Here is a 15,523-nt window from a genome sequence, read left to right as displayed (position 1 = left end):
TGGTGAAGACCAGCTGTCTGACAATCTTTGTCCTGGCAAAGGGACTGTCAAATATATCATTCATGGGTTATTGATTTTTGAGTCATTAAATTTCACTGGAATTTGTTAAACATGAAAACTCCACATATATAATTTTTCATGCTGGGGTACCTTCCTAATTCTTTGGAACGTCAGCCAAACCTCAGACAAGATCATATAATAAGGGAAGAGGGGAACAGAATCTTTACTAAGAAATGTTTTCCTTTACTTCTCTAATTTGAGAACTGAGTTTTGAACCAAAAGCATCATGCATACTGAGGATGCTGTGTACCACTGAGCTAAATCCTCAGCCCTCTGTAAGTGGCCTTGACTCCACAAAATGTCCATCCACATAGTAATTGCAACCCTGTGTATTTTTGCATTCTCTTTATTTTTTTTTTTGAGAATTCCACAGTGTATAAATATGGTGTATTTTGATCATAATCCACCCACAGTCTTTCACCCATCTCCTGCCAGATCACTTTCATACTGCATCCTCTTCCAGGGCAGAAGATAGATCAGGAGTGGTGCAAATCATTGTCTTCTGGACATGAAATGGATGAAATGGCCCCTGCACTCAAGAACCCACAGAAGCTATATTTACTGTTCAAGATTAAGCCAGCCAACATTCCAGCATGGATAGGGCCCAGTTTCTTTTGAAGCTGATTCTATACTAAGAAAGTTTTTCTGGCTTAAAGGGCCCAAATATATACCTTTAAATGTTTTATCATTCTATCTGCATAATGCAGGAGAGTCTTTGGACAGTAAAAAGTTTGCACTGGAGGAGGGAAGAGTAATGTTTTTCAGAGGTCAGGTCTTCTGCCCTAGAACTTCTGCCTGAATATCTTACCCTTGATGGGCCATGATAAACTGAACTTCTATCCAAATGTCTGACCCATGATGGCCCATGAAGAACTGAAGGGGATTATGGAATCAGAGTTTTCTCAACTGGACTTCTGGTGAAAAGTAATCATACACTTCAACTGAGTGGTTGTGCTTAGGAAATCTGTTAGTGTAACAGCCTCAGGGTTTGTTACTAACATCACTATGCAGACACAGGAAGAGGAGAGAACTGAATAAACCTAAAATTAAAAAATATATATTCTAGAGTTTCTTCACTTCAGGTTTTGAACCTAAATCAGCCCAACTATGAAAGGTTTCTGATTTGATTCTAGTTTTTGGTTTTTAGCAAAGGATAAACCAATGACCTAATATAAGTCCAAAAACTATGGAAGCAACAGTTTTCCTAAGTCTTAATATATCTTAGGAAAAACTTATTGATCTATACCTTCTTGGCTATGAGAATAAAATAATAGGTGTGTTTTGTGACATAGTTTATTGAGATATTTAAGTTTGAGCTGCATTGCCCATTATGATATATGCAGGTTAATAGGCAACAAAATTCAAATAGCAGATTTATGATGTCCCTACTCTTCTGAGGCATGCTTATGACCAAGCGTACATTGAAAATAATAATTTATGAAATAAATTAACATCTACATTTTACTTCCATGATATTTTCTGTGTAGACATGATCTGAAGACAAATACTGTTATATAAGGGCAGATCTAGAAAGTAAGCATTGGGGACATCAAATGTCAACTAGAAAAGTAGAAAACACTCAACATGGTTTCATAAATAACAGACATTGAAGAGCAAAGAAACTAAAAATACCCTTAAATAACAAGCAAGACAGAACATATTCTTCTTCAAATGCTATGCATTTCATCCCAACAATCTCTACAGACCTCAACAAGAAAGGTGTTCCTACTTGTGAACATTCTTCCTGAAGATGTTATGACGGATTCTGCATGAAGGAAAGTTGTAGCTCTAAATGTGGCAGGGAGATCACTATCAGAAACTTCCAGGAAGCAAAAAATGCAGTCAAACGTTATTTAACAAAACTAAGCTTTTATAGAAAGGAGTTTTCATAATTGAACTAAGCCTTCCGGCTTTCTGTGTGATACAGAGAAGACCCTCAACTCTATATAATCATTGAGAGATTATAATGGCCTTTCATGACTTTCGCTAGCTGGCTTTCTTCTCTAACTTCTAAGCTTGATTAGAGACTGTGATAAAACTGGGAAATGCTATCTTTTTTCAGGAAATGGGAAATGTAAGTACCAATCATTTTAAGTATAGACAATTTCATTAAGTACCTCAGTCTAGTTTAATCCCAATGCTGTTTAAATGAAGGACTAAAATCTCTCTTTTGGTTGTATTTGCTTAAGAGCTTACAGTGTACTGTTAAGAATCCAGTGTTAGCGCTTGAGTGGAGGGATGAGACATTTATTTTGAAGAGGATACCTTAAGAGTCACTTGTGCCTAAGTAAATAAGAAGTGCATTGTAAGCAACTTCCAAAACTCTAGATTTGACAGAGACATCTTGCTACCTGGAAAGTCACCCACAGTTCTGTAATGGAACCCATCTTGACTAATAAATCCACTAAAAACCTGAGAGAACTTGGGAAGTAATTCTGGACACAAAGTAACAGTGTTGAGCATAGCTTCTTGGTAGCAGCAATTTCTTAGGTTTTCTCTGTTTGTTAGGGGCAAGTGCTTCTCATTTAAGAGAGGCTTCCCAACTTAGCTTTAACTGTGAAAACTTGCAGCTGTTTTAAGAGGCCCTGCCACCAAACACTTAAATGGTGTTTATGAATTGCTGACAGCATGCTTCTTGGTGGTGTCTGGGACCTTGAAACTCCACAGAGTTGTGGCAATAAACGTGGCTCCAGCCAGTACCTCTGCCATGAACTTAGACTCTTATAAATCTAAGGAATGGGGTGGATCCAGCCATCAAAACCACAGCTTTAATCCTTGCCATATCGTTTAGCAAATTAAAGACTTGTGGTCAGAAAAAGAGATATAGACTAAATATAGAATCAGATGAAGAAAACCTCTCAATGGTTTACAGTGTTTTTAAAAATATGTGTAGGGCTGTGAGAGAAAAGAAAAAGGACAAAGTCCTTAAAATAAAATAGAAAGAGTGTAGTTGGGTGTGGTGGCACACACCTTTAATCCCAACACTGGGGAGGCAGAGGCAGAGAGAGCTCGGTGAGTTCAAGGACAGCCTGGTCTACGGAGTGAGTTCCAGGAGAGCCAAAGAGAGAAATCCTGTCTCGAAAAACCAAAAATTAAAAATAAAAATAAAAGAAATAGAGTTTAAAATAAAGCTATATAAAGATGAAAAATACACAGAGAGTCTGGGTACTGTATGTTGTGTTGTTTTAAATTGTTGAATGATGGAGGAAGGAGCAACAACTGCTAAAAGACATATGATTATAAGTGTTGCTGAATTAATCCAACACATGTATTTTGAAAATGACTTGACTTTAAAATACAAGTCAGAACATAAGTTTCTTTGGAGAAGAGGTTTTGCTTTTGTTTCCACAGGAAATGAGAGGCTATGGATTCATTCTGAATTAAGAAAAATTAGGTTCGATCAATAAAGACCACCCGTGAAAAATCCCTGATAGGAACAGATGGCTTAGATGTCTGAGTTCTACATCCAGAACAACCTCAAGACTACTGGCTGAAATGATCAAGCCTCACAGAGAACTCTAGTCAGAACTTGGTTATAAATCTAAATATTCTTTAGCCCCCCATAAGACTATCAGTGCCCCCGGTCAGCAGGAAGTAGCATGGAAAACTATACCCACATTCCCAAAAAATGGATTATGGATGTTTTTCTTTGTTTAGAGTGTTGGTTACAAGTTGTATGGATAATGGTCAGAAAGAAAGCTAAACAAGTGAGATTTGATTCAGAGTTCTTATTTGAAAAAAATGGGGGAAAGTGGTGTGGGCCAATTGTTTTACACTGTAAAGATTTGTTTCTTGTACTTGTTTAATAAAATGCTGATTGGCCAGTAGCTAGGCAGGAAGTATAGACAGGCAACCAGGCAGGAAGTAGAGGTGGAACAAGGAGAACAGGAGAATCCTGGGAAGAGGAAAGATTCAGTCTGTAGCCTTCATCCAGACACAAAGGAAGCAAGATGTGACTGTGCCGCTGAAAAAGGTACCAAGCCATATGGCTAACACAAACAAGAATTATTGCCTAATGTAAGTTATAAGAGTTAGTAAGAAGCCTGAGCTAATAGGCCAATCAGATTATAATTAATGTAGACCTTCTGTGTGTTGCTTTGGGACTGAATGACTGAGGGACCAGGTGGGACAGAAATCTCAGTCAACACTGGTGTTTGAGTAAGTATTTAATATTACTTATATGTGACTCTACATTAGAAAAATATAGAATTGAGATGCAGGATGAATGGTTGCTAAAGACAAAAACAGTTTCATTTGTGGACCCACAGAGGAACAGAAGAAACATGATCGAGAAATATATTCTTTGTATTCTTTAGAACATAAGCCTCATCTTGCAGTATGAAGGTTGATTATTCACTTTGAGGTCGTCGACTTTCAAGTCAGTCTGTCCTGTACTAAAATTTTTTATTAGGACTGCAAAGCTAGACTTAAGTGACTTACTAACACATCTGGAGTTTAAGCTCAAGCTCTATAACCCATGTTGTAAAAGAAGTTATCTTATGACCCATGTGAGGGCACCTGTGCATGCAAGTGCACACACACACTCTCTCTCTTTCTCTCTCTCTCTCTCTCTCTCTCTCTCACACACACACAATATAATTAAATAAAAGTCCTATTTTAAAGTCCTTTTTATTTCTACTTAGGTGATTTGGAAAAGCCAAGAAATAATGTGCAGGAGTCACATGTGGGATGTTTGTGAAAAGGACACTTATTGCTTCTTCTTCCCAACCTGTAAATGCTTTCCAAACCAGGCACCTTGAATAGTTCTCCAAAATTTCCACTCATAAGATCATAGCATTGTTCTCCACTGACCTCCACCAACAAAATCTTGCCCACACCACTGATAAAAACAAAGAAAATGTTCATTTCCACAGGACAAATGTTAACATGAGCTATCTCTCACATCTTCTCCAGTCCTTCCTTGATCAGAATGGCATCCAACAAAACATGCAACATTCCCTCTTTCAATAAGAAGGAAAAATTTTAGAGAGTACATTAAGTATATCATTCAGTAGTCAGAAAATATAGATTACCACCTCTCTGTGATGGAATTACCTAAAAGAATGATTCTTATTTTCCTACATTTCTCTTTAAAATAGAAACTGGGAAATATTGGGATCCATTAGGTTTTGATATTGTAGAGGATTAAAATACACTAACTTGATAGCTGTTCTTTCTACTCCATAGGGAAACATATAGAGGTCTATTGGGTTGGTGGGGACACTGGCCAGTGACAGAATTCCTTCTGTTATTTTATATGCATCAGCAGTGCAGCAGGACATAGAAATGCTTGTGTTAGGCAGTTTCATCATCATGGCACTCCTATAACAAAAGTGACCTATAGCAAAATGACTCAAAAGACTCTTTTCTCTGAAGGAAATTTCCTCATAAAAATTCAATACAGTTTTAACTACAATATTACAAGGATTCAAATTTGAATAACCTTGAAATAATATTTTCATACTGATGGTTAGAAGTCTGAAAATGTATAGGGCTTCTGCATGGTCAAGTTCAACACATACGTGCCTACACACACCAAAATGTTTTACTTATTTCTAAAAGCTATCTTGGGAGTGACTGTATTGATTTTCCTCTAAGTTGACTTAACAAGTAGTACAATAATCATTCTAATATGCTATTGAAAATCTAAGGTTATCAAGGTAGAGAGACAACATTATTCACTGTAAACCATCTGGGTAAAATGTTCACACTATTCTACAGAAATAATGGCAAATTATGCTTTTCAAAGCCCCGCTAAATGGCTTTCCATTCAACAGAAGTCCTCAAGGTTAATTTGGAACAGGAATTTTAACATTAGATATTAAGTCATTCGACAAGTGGTCAATTGGTTATTTAAGGAGTTTGTTGACAAAAGGTACTTTTCAATATTTTAGTATAATCAGCTCAGCTACAATCAAAAGTAAAACAAAGCTGAAAAAAAGAAGATGGTTTAAAATATGCAAATGACTTCATAAGGCAGTGCTTTTATGCAAATATTTAAAAGCAAGAAATAGAATGAGAAAAGTTGCTAGATTTGAATAAGCATTTAAAATATAAATGTACATCTTATCCTATCAAATGATGAACTGCAAAAAATCATATAAATATGAATAAAAATAAATTTATAGTCATAAATTTAGATGTGTTAATTAAAACTTGTCTTATTTCAAAAAAAGAAGCTCATCTTTCAAAACAGAATGATAACAAACAGTAAAATGGAAAGATGTGTTACTGATGGCAAACAGGTGATTGTTGCAATAGTCCCTTCTGACAGGAAATTTTTCTGAGAAAGTAATGAAAGGGTGTGAAGATTTATCTAAAGATTGTTTTGGAAGCATTTTGGCAATCCTGTAAAACTGACAACTTATTAAGTTCAGCACATGGAGATGTCACCGGATCACTGGTGACAGTTATAATTGGAGGAACAGTAGGTATTTTGCCGAAGCTTGCCAATACCATTCATAAACTTATTTTGTGCCTTCTAAATTTCCCACATTTTTTTAAAAAGGCACTAAATCAAAATTTTATGACAAAGATAATCAACTCATATATGTTGAAAGAAACATTATCTTTATTATTTTTAGACAAGATCTGTAGTAAAGATTGACCATGGACTGTTTATGTAGCCAAGGGTAACCCTGAATTCTTGATCCCCTTCTCTCTAAAATGCTGGGATTATGACCATGTACCACCATGCCCAGATTCATGTGGTGTTGAAGATCAAACCCAGGGCTTTCTGCAGATAAGTAAGCATTCTATCATCCATGTAGTGGCATCCCCAGCCCAAGAAATATCAACTTTAAAGAAAATTGTGCACATTACCAATGAAACACATTAGTAAGTCTAACTCAATTGATTACAAATTGAATCTGATTTAATATTGATAAAAGCATTGAGTAATAAAGGATTGCCACAAAATGCTTCTAGTACATTTGTTAATAACAAAATCATTTGCTTTAAATGGAAATATAGAAAAGCATTGCTGATGGAATGAACAAGGGTATTTTTTAATTTGAGGGTCATTAACATTTACTTTTGCTTCAACTTTACATAAATGTGGTGTGTTACACTGAAATTATAAAGGACAAATAGCCTGAGTGATTTGGGAATGTGAACCACGTAGAGAGGCATATTATAGCAGAATCCCACTTATGGTTCAACTTGGGGGCAGCGAGGTAGTTGCCTTCAAGAATCTTGAAGAAGCTGACCCATGATATGTGTTACTCAACTGCTGGTAACTTTTGGAACAGAGGTGAACTGAGAAACAGACATCTCTCTTACCTGTGTCAGAAAACATAGTTAAGAACAGAGATTATTAGTAACATAGTGACTTTTTTTCTCTGCATGAGTCTGGTGGTTAATTTTTCATATGAACTTGAACATGCTAACGAGTGGTGAATAGTTGATAAAATACATTAAATTAGAATGGAGACCTAAGCCTGAAGAATCACTGAGAAAAGCCAATGCATCTGTATAGTGATCCCAGTCTTGCTGCATTTGTAAACACAAGCAAACTTAGCCAAATATGGGCTGAATAGTAACAGAAAATAAAACTCTGGTTTTACCAGTTAGAAGCAACCTATAAATACTTAACAGGAGACTTCTCAATGGAATATACTGAGAGCAACCATGAAATCATAAAACAAATGAGATAATTCGTCCTTTACATTACAGTTTGCATCCAGCTCCTTTCCAGTGCTCTTGAAACACTATGCTTGGAGATACCAAGACTTCCCTTGTTCTCGATGGGTTGCACTGCTGGCTTTCACACGTCTTCAGTTTACACACTACAAATAATTAGAAATCCAGAACTCCATAGTGCTCATAATAATCCCTCTCATGTGAAAATGCATGCCTATGTTTATCTAGAGAAGTGTGGCTGGTACCGTGGTGTTCTTGAAGCAAGAGCTAAGCTGGGAAAGAGATTATTAATTTGAAAATAAGATTGAATGGGATATATGTCACAGAGATTTTTATCTAAGACACGTGTCCCCTTGGATTTTGCGCCATATCATGGTACTTGTTGTTTTCCTCACAGGTTTGACCTTACTCACTGAGTGTGAAGCAGAACGAATAGAATGTGCTTATAAGTTCTAAAGTCAAAGAGTCTGATAGACCTCCCGTGGAGATCCACACTATAGCACACTCATATTAATAACACTTCTCTTTCAAGAAGCTGAATTGTTCATCACAATTACCACAAACAATGAAAGATGAAAATGGCATGCATTATGTTCATAAAAACCCTGGACTATGATCATGTTTCTACTGTTGAAAACCATATAGACAGGTGCGTACGCAAAAACACAAACACACACACACATGAATTCAATAGTGGTTTGTAAACAAAGTGTGAATTGATTCTGTCATAAGTTATTACAATGGAGAGAGACTAAGTACCCAGGACAGCTGCTGCCTTTCTGGGAAGAAGACTCAGACCTTTGTACATTTGTTTTCAAGTGAAACAACCTCACGACTGCCCAGTACGTTCTTTTAGTTGTTTTCTTCCTAAACAGCTGTCTGATGATGCTCTGTTAAGTCAGGAAAGCTCTGATTCCATTCCACCCTTCAGTTCATCATGGCCCAGGGTAAGACATTCAGGAGAAGTTCTAGGGCAGAAGACCTGCCCGCTGAGAAACAATGTTCTTCCTTCCTAAACATCTTTTAGAACTCAACCCAATTCTAGTTTATTTTCCACTTAAAACTTTTAAGTTAATTTTATTCTAACTTTTTATCAATGCAATGGAACAATAAAGAAGCCTGAAGGACATTGTTTTGTTCTGGAAAACAAATGGAAGAAGACATGTGACTGTGGTAAATACAATTCTAATGAGATCGCAATAGAAGACAGAGTCCTCACGACAAGAAATACAATCATTTCTAATAGCTGAGGTTTCATTTCAGATAATGCTCAACAAGCATAATGATGTAAAGCAAATACATTTCTCAAAGAAGTCCAAGATGGCTTTATTCATTTCGCTATTTATTGTACTTATTGTAGCTATTCAAAGCCACAGAAACAATGAACACCCTCCATTTGCTAATGTGCTTCTTTCAATTTTAATTAAGGTAGACATTCATTTGGAAAATTCAGCCAGAAATTTTTATTTTCTGCTTCCTTCTCCTTGGGTCTAAGTCATGTGCGTTTGTTGCCAACGTTTTATTTTTAAGTCTGGAAGCTGGAACATTCCTGAAACTGTCCTAATTGCAGTAGTGGAGGAGCGCGTCATCTATATTTTTATTGAAATATATGATGAGATACACATATGCATATGAAGCCTTGTCTAGTCACAGTCAACGGTCAACAACTCATATTTGTTTCGTATGTGTCTCCCAACCCCCCCCCAAAAAACAATTGTTCAAAACATTCAGAATTAAACCCCGTGTTAAACATTGCCGTACACATTCTACTTGAATTCTTCCCCCGGAGTCTTAAAGCACTTGTGCAATACAAGCAGTGAAGAAAGGAGATCTAAGAGATAAATTTCAGAATAACCTTGGAGTCAGGAAGCCCAACTACGGGCCCTGTACCCTACGCTCCTATCTATTATTGGCTGTGACATGGAGAACGGAGCCCCGTGGCAGCCCAATCTGATGAATGCCCACAAACAGAAAATGCCTCACGTGCTGACAAAGTTGAAAGAACTTTTGGACTTACAAAGCAGAACAGAGCTCCGTGGAGTGTGGAGTTCCGTTAAAAATAAGCGTTTCCATGTGCAAACCATCTGTCTTCAGGCTTTACGGGCATTCTGTCCACATTGAATACCCACATCTCCTAGCCAGAAGGAGATAACACCTGCCACAGTGCACCCACTGTGGCTTGTCGATGTCATAAAGTCACCCTGTTTTGTGACTTACATGGCAGAAGCAGCGATTTCTGCCTCGCTGGAGAAATATAGGACACACGATTGGCTTCCAAGAACTGGAAACCTAAGCTTGCAAGGGAGAACACTTTTCAAAACCATAAGACACATGCATACAGTATCAGAATTGAACATTCCTACTGATAAAAGGCCATCACATACTGTTCAAGTTGACTTTGGCCAAGTCGGTCCAAACTCTTGTAATTATTTGATGCCATTTATTTGAAATCCCACTGTGAACCTTCACAATATGGGAGGCAAAAACCGTTTCTCACTTCTTGGTGTGAATCTCTTCCTGACAAGAAAAACTTGGTAAAAAGATCATAAAACTTTTTTTTTATAGTTGACGAGGTAAAAATGCTTCAGGGTGGTGGATGCTTATATGCATACACCTTTGAGATCTAGGTGTATAGTTATTTTGCTAATATAAAAATGCTGAGCAGGAAAAGTGGCTCAGCAGGCAACAATGCTCATCATTCTTGCAGAGGACATAAATTCAGTACCCACTTCACACCCACTTAGAGAAACTCAAAACAAGCTTCATGGAAAACGGTGCCCTCTTCTGGCCTCTATGGACACTACACTCACATTCACATATGCCCACACAGATACACATACATATACCCAAATTAAAAATCAAATAAATCCATATGAAGCATTATTTGCTTTTATAACAAGATATTCTAAGATGTATCTCAGACTCTTCATCAGGCAAAAAGGCATGCATTTCTAGATGAAAAATGGTATTAAATGCAGTAGCCATATGTAATATTTGCTTTAAATACAAAATTGCTACAATTTAAATATTAGATCATGAAAGCTGTTTTGCCATGAAACTTTTTATGCATTATTGAATTATAAATTTGCCTCAAAATGTTGTTTTCTTTTTTTAAGTCAGATCTCCTAACTCAGTAGTATTATCTCACTTGGAAGGTGGGTAGGTACTACTGTCTCACTAACCAGCTCCCTATTTTTCATATTGTATATCCATTCCCTAAGCACATGTCGTCCTGAGTCACACCAATCCGTCATACTTTTAAATCAAATATGACCTATTTTTTTTTTTGTAAATGTGATGTTCGTGATGGGTTTTTGATCCCCTACTATATACCCAATGTGAAAACTATGTCACAGCCCACAATTGCTTTAAATGCCCATGGCAACATGTTCTGGAGTTAAGCACACAGCATGCTTAATGCAGCACAAAAAGTTGTGCCTGGTAAAATTGTGTGCATTCTTCAAATATTGCTATTTGGGTATTCAGCAAGTGTGTCCGTAGAAGAATAATTTGTATATATTTGATTATAAAAATAAAGCAGCAGATTAGATTGCTTCACAAAGTATGGTTATAAAAAGATAAGTCTATGGAGGTTTGAAGGAAAAGTCCCTTATTTCATAGCAGTGAAAAGGATAAAGAATCCATCAACTTGAGAATAGTGGGGACATGGGAAGGGTTTGAGGGAGGGTAGCTGGGAGGATTGGATAGTGGAAATTAGAAGGAAAATGATAAAATTCCATTGCAATTAAAAACATATTAAAGGATAAATAACATAAGGATGACGTTATTTTAATTATATGGTTGGCCAGTTTACAGGTATTTTGCTAAGAGTTAGCCAAGAAAAAAATACTTCTTAGAAGATAAACATATTTCAGTTTTAAGTTTTACAGCCACAGGTGGTAATGGGAAAGAGTTTACCTGGAATCAAGTTTTAGTTACCAGTGCATAATATATATCATTTTTCAATCTGGCAAATAAAAGCTGAGGAAATATCAAGCAAATGTCCTCCCCAACCCTCACAAAAAAAACATGGAGTGAACACACAGCCTGCTTCCTGCTGCATGGAGGGTTCAAAACGTGCTATAGTGGTCTTATAGTCTCTCCTCACTGGATACCTGAGCAGTCTGTAAGAAAATAAAGAGAAGATTGACATGCAACCCACTCGCATGGTCTACCATCTGGGTATTGTCAATGATAATGTTCTACTCTTCTTGCTCAAATCTGAGTTTTCACAAATGTCCTTGTTTTCTATTTTAACCTTGAAGGCTTTGTATGTATTCGGGTCCCTCTAGGGATGGGATGTGAAATCCATAGATTCAACAGCTGGTCTTATGTGCAAGTGACTTGTTGGTTGTGATGTGTTGGTGATGGTTCCTACGTAAGTATCTGAATAGAACTGGTACATGCTAAGATTTGTCTCTTTTCTAGTGGGTCTTTTTAAAGATGCAAACCACAGCTGTTAAGGAGTCTGATATTTTATTAGTTTGAATGAATAGCATGCAATTTTGAGGTAGTATGTTTGAACTCAATGTAAACACGGAAGGGGTGTGTTTGAGGAGCCATTTTAAGAAACCGAGAAACGAGAACGTACACAACAGTATCAGCATCATTGGTTGAGAAATGGGTATGTCTCATAGATATAAAATAATCTTAAGAAACCCTCTCTTTGAGGCCAGAGAGTTAGCTCAGCAGTTGAGAGCACTTGCTGCTCTTGCAGAGGACCTGAGTTCAGTTCCTAGCACCTACGTTGGGCAGCTCATCTTTTAACATCCTCAAGCAAATGATATTCTCTATCTATCTATCTATCTATCTATCTATCTATCTATCTATCTATCTATCTATCTATCTATCTCTCTATCCCTCCCTCCTCCCCCTCTCTCTCTTACACACACAAGTTTGATAATAAGTATAAGAACAAATCCTATCTTCTAATTAGATCAACGAGAAAAGACTGAACTGATAGAGCCCTGATTTCATCTTCTCAGAGATGAAGTCTTTAAAAAACAAACAACAACAACAATAACAAAACCCTTGTCAATCTTGAATAACAAGAGATCTTATCTACTACTATTAGTTTGAAAATCCATTATTAGAAAGAACTCCAATGTTGCCATTGGCTTAACTTCAGATGAAGGTGTTTCCGCAGGGACATTTTCAGAATCGTAGGCATCACAATAGTGCCACCATGTGGCAATTCTTTCTCACCCCATGGGTGGGGACGAAGAAGATACCCCCAAAGACAAGTCCTTTCATTTTGTATACATGGAGGGTCCACTGCTGGCAACCAGGGCTGCCTTTCTGTCTACCCACGCCACTTTAGGAAGGAAGTAGTGTTGGCTGCTGTGCATCAGCGTGCCATCGTCCTATCACTCTGCACACCTGTGATGGGGTTAATCTGAGGAGAAAATAGTCCTCTTTTCTGCTTAGACTGAACTGCTGGGATTCAGCTGTGATTTCCTTCACAGATTGCCAGCTTCACAGACTATCTTTGAGCACCAACCACTAGTTTTCTAAAGAGGTCTCTGGAGGTTCAACGGAGCACAAAAACACAAAACTCAGAAGTAAGCTTACAATCCGCATCATCCTGAGAAGACACGTTTCATTAGAGCCTGCCAGCTACTTCCAAAATGTACATTCAAGATGCACGTAGATTAAGAGAGCAGCCAGCCCAACCTCAGACAGAGCATGTTAGACTCTGGGAAAGGTCATTTGAGCAAACTGGCATACACACACAATTTCCAGACATGCTGCTGTGTTGTGACTATGTAACTTCTTCTGTGGTAGAAATCTACAAATGCTAGCAACTAACAAAATGGGCATTCCACAAATGGAGTATCTGATTAGTAGGCTTTGCTAAGTAACTAGTTTTGACATGGCCCAGCCCATGCACACCGCACAGAATTCTATGGTATAAGGTGACCAGTTTCTCTTAGATGAACACTGGAAGGTCTGATGAGTTTTGTAACAATGCCAAAACATACCAAAGAAACGTAAGAGTGCCTAGTTATCCTTAGAGCATCTCTTTACTTTTGCAGTGTCTTCCTGAAGCTTTATTATTAATGGGAGAGATATTCCTTGACAAAGCTGATACTTGGTATTTAAATATATATAATGTCTGTTTACATATTGTCATGGAAGTTGCATAAATTATCGCCATTAAGAAAATACATAAACAACCAAATCCTAAAATCCTTAAAGAACTTAAAGTTCTTCCTCAATAAGATGCAATTCACAATCATAAAATCATGGCTCATCAATATATTGATCACATTGTCATGTAATCAGACTCCTCAATACATCTATAGATTTATCATCATCGATATCTTGATCAAGTTGTCTTCTATACAAACTCATGAATACACTGATGTGTTAAAAATAATTCATGAGCTAAAACTTGTTACAATGACACATCAGTACTGGACAATCGTCACCTCCCCACGGGACAGAGAGAAGAATCTATGGTGTGGCTGGGGGAAGACAAGGTACATTCAGGAAAGGAAGACGGTCCTAGGGACACAGCACCTGATCTTTCCTCATCAAAAGCAGGTCCATCAGCACTAAGCTTGTTCTGGTCACAGGATGTCTGTTGAATTAGGACATCACTGTCACCCAAGGGTCTAAAGCAGAACCAGTGAACCAGAAATTCCTGAACCTCTACGTTAGCACCCAGTTGTCCCTTTCAGCCTCGGGAAGACACAGTTAAGGAAACAATTATTCCAGTTGAGGAGTTTATTCTGGAGAATAAATCATTTATTGTAGAATGATCACCGAAGGAGGAGGGCTTGTTTCCTTGGGAGGCTCAACTATTTCAAGTTGCACCTTCCCTAATCGGGATTTGATTCCCCCCTCTTTAAGGACTCAATTCACCCGATTTACAGTTCCGGTTTCTGACTTAGCATGAATTCCAGTGAATTCTACTCTTCCTATTCTGTGGACTTCAGCTGCCCCTTCTATGTAGCTCAGAAGGTTGCCTTCTCTACTCAGTATCTGGGGAAAAAAAAAAACTCCACAACTCTCCGAAATGCTCTGCCCATGTATTAATTCACTTAGGGAACTCCTAACTCAGCTGCCTTGTGAGGAAGAACTCAGAACACGGGAGCAGAAGGCCATGGGTCTTGACACTGATTGAAAGCTACAAGCCATCTGAGAGTAAATGAAAATGAATTGGGGTAGAGAAGGGAAGAGAGAGAGAGAGAGTAGCAGAGATGGAGGGGGGGGGAACAGTCCAGGGGTGGGTGTTTAGTGGGAGGAGGAGAAGGGTGTAAAGACCAGATCTTGGACCTCCCACCTCTCTGCCTTGCAGGGTATCTTGGAATTGACAACACACACGTGAGGAAGTGGATAAACCTATCCAACATTATTCTATTACCACAAATGAGATTGGAAATGAAATGTAACAGCAGTCTCTCTATGGAGCCAAGCATTGCAAGCTTGGAATACTAACTAGCTCATTTATTTCCCTGATTACCATATGTAGTTCCGAAGCACCAAGAACTGGTTTTCCATAAGCCACCTTCTGGAAGTTAACTCTATCTTCCCATCCACAGTCTCTCCACTTGAGGAATTTTTGAAACGTTGCCTTTTTTAAATTTCACCCACTGTTAAAAATATCATTTCCAAAAATGTAGCAGTCATTCTGTTCATTTGGGGCCACTTAGACTTTTAGCTACCATACTAGAGTCCAACTTGGTTACACTCTGTTTATGAACTTCTACCGTGGATATCTAGTTGGTCTTACCACAAAATTACCTAGAGTAACCTTACCACTTACAATTCTTCCATTCTTAACTGAAAAGTCCTATGTTTTAAATTAAAAAAAAAA

General features: G+C 37.7%; 1 protein-coding gene across 1 annotated transcript in view; it reads right to left on the bottom strand.

The window, feature by feature from the left end:
* Nucleotides 1-15,523, bottom strand: part of Pcdh15 (protocadherin related 15) — a 1,155,509-nt gene that overhangs the window by 1,138,186 nt on the left and 1,800 nt on the right. The window lies entirely within an intron of this gene.

Source organism: Microtus ochrogaster, linkage group LG2 (assembly GCF_000317375.1).
Source record: "Microtus ochrogaster isolate Prairie Vole_2 linkage group LG2, MicOch1.0, whole genome shotgun sequence".
Classification (NCBI taxonomy): Eukaryota; Metazoa; Chordata; class Mammalia; order Rodentia; family Cricetidae; genus Microtus; species Microtus ochrogaster.
Note: the sequence above shows the minus strand (reverse complement) of the source record. Positions and strands in the feature narration are given on the sequence as shown.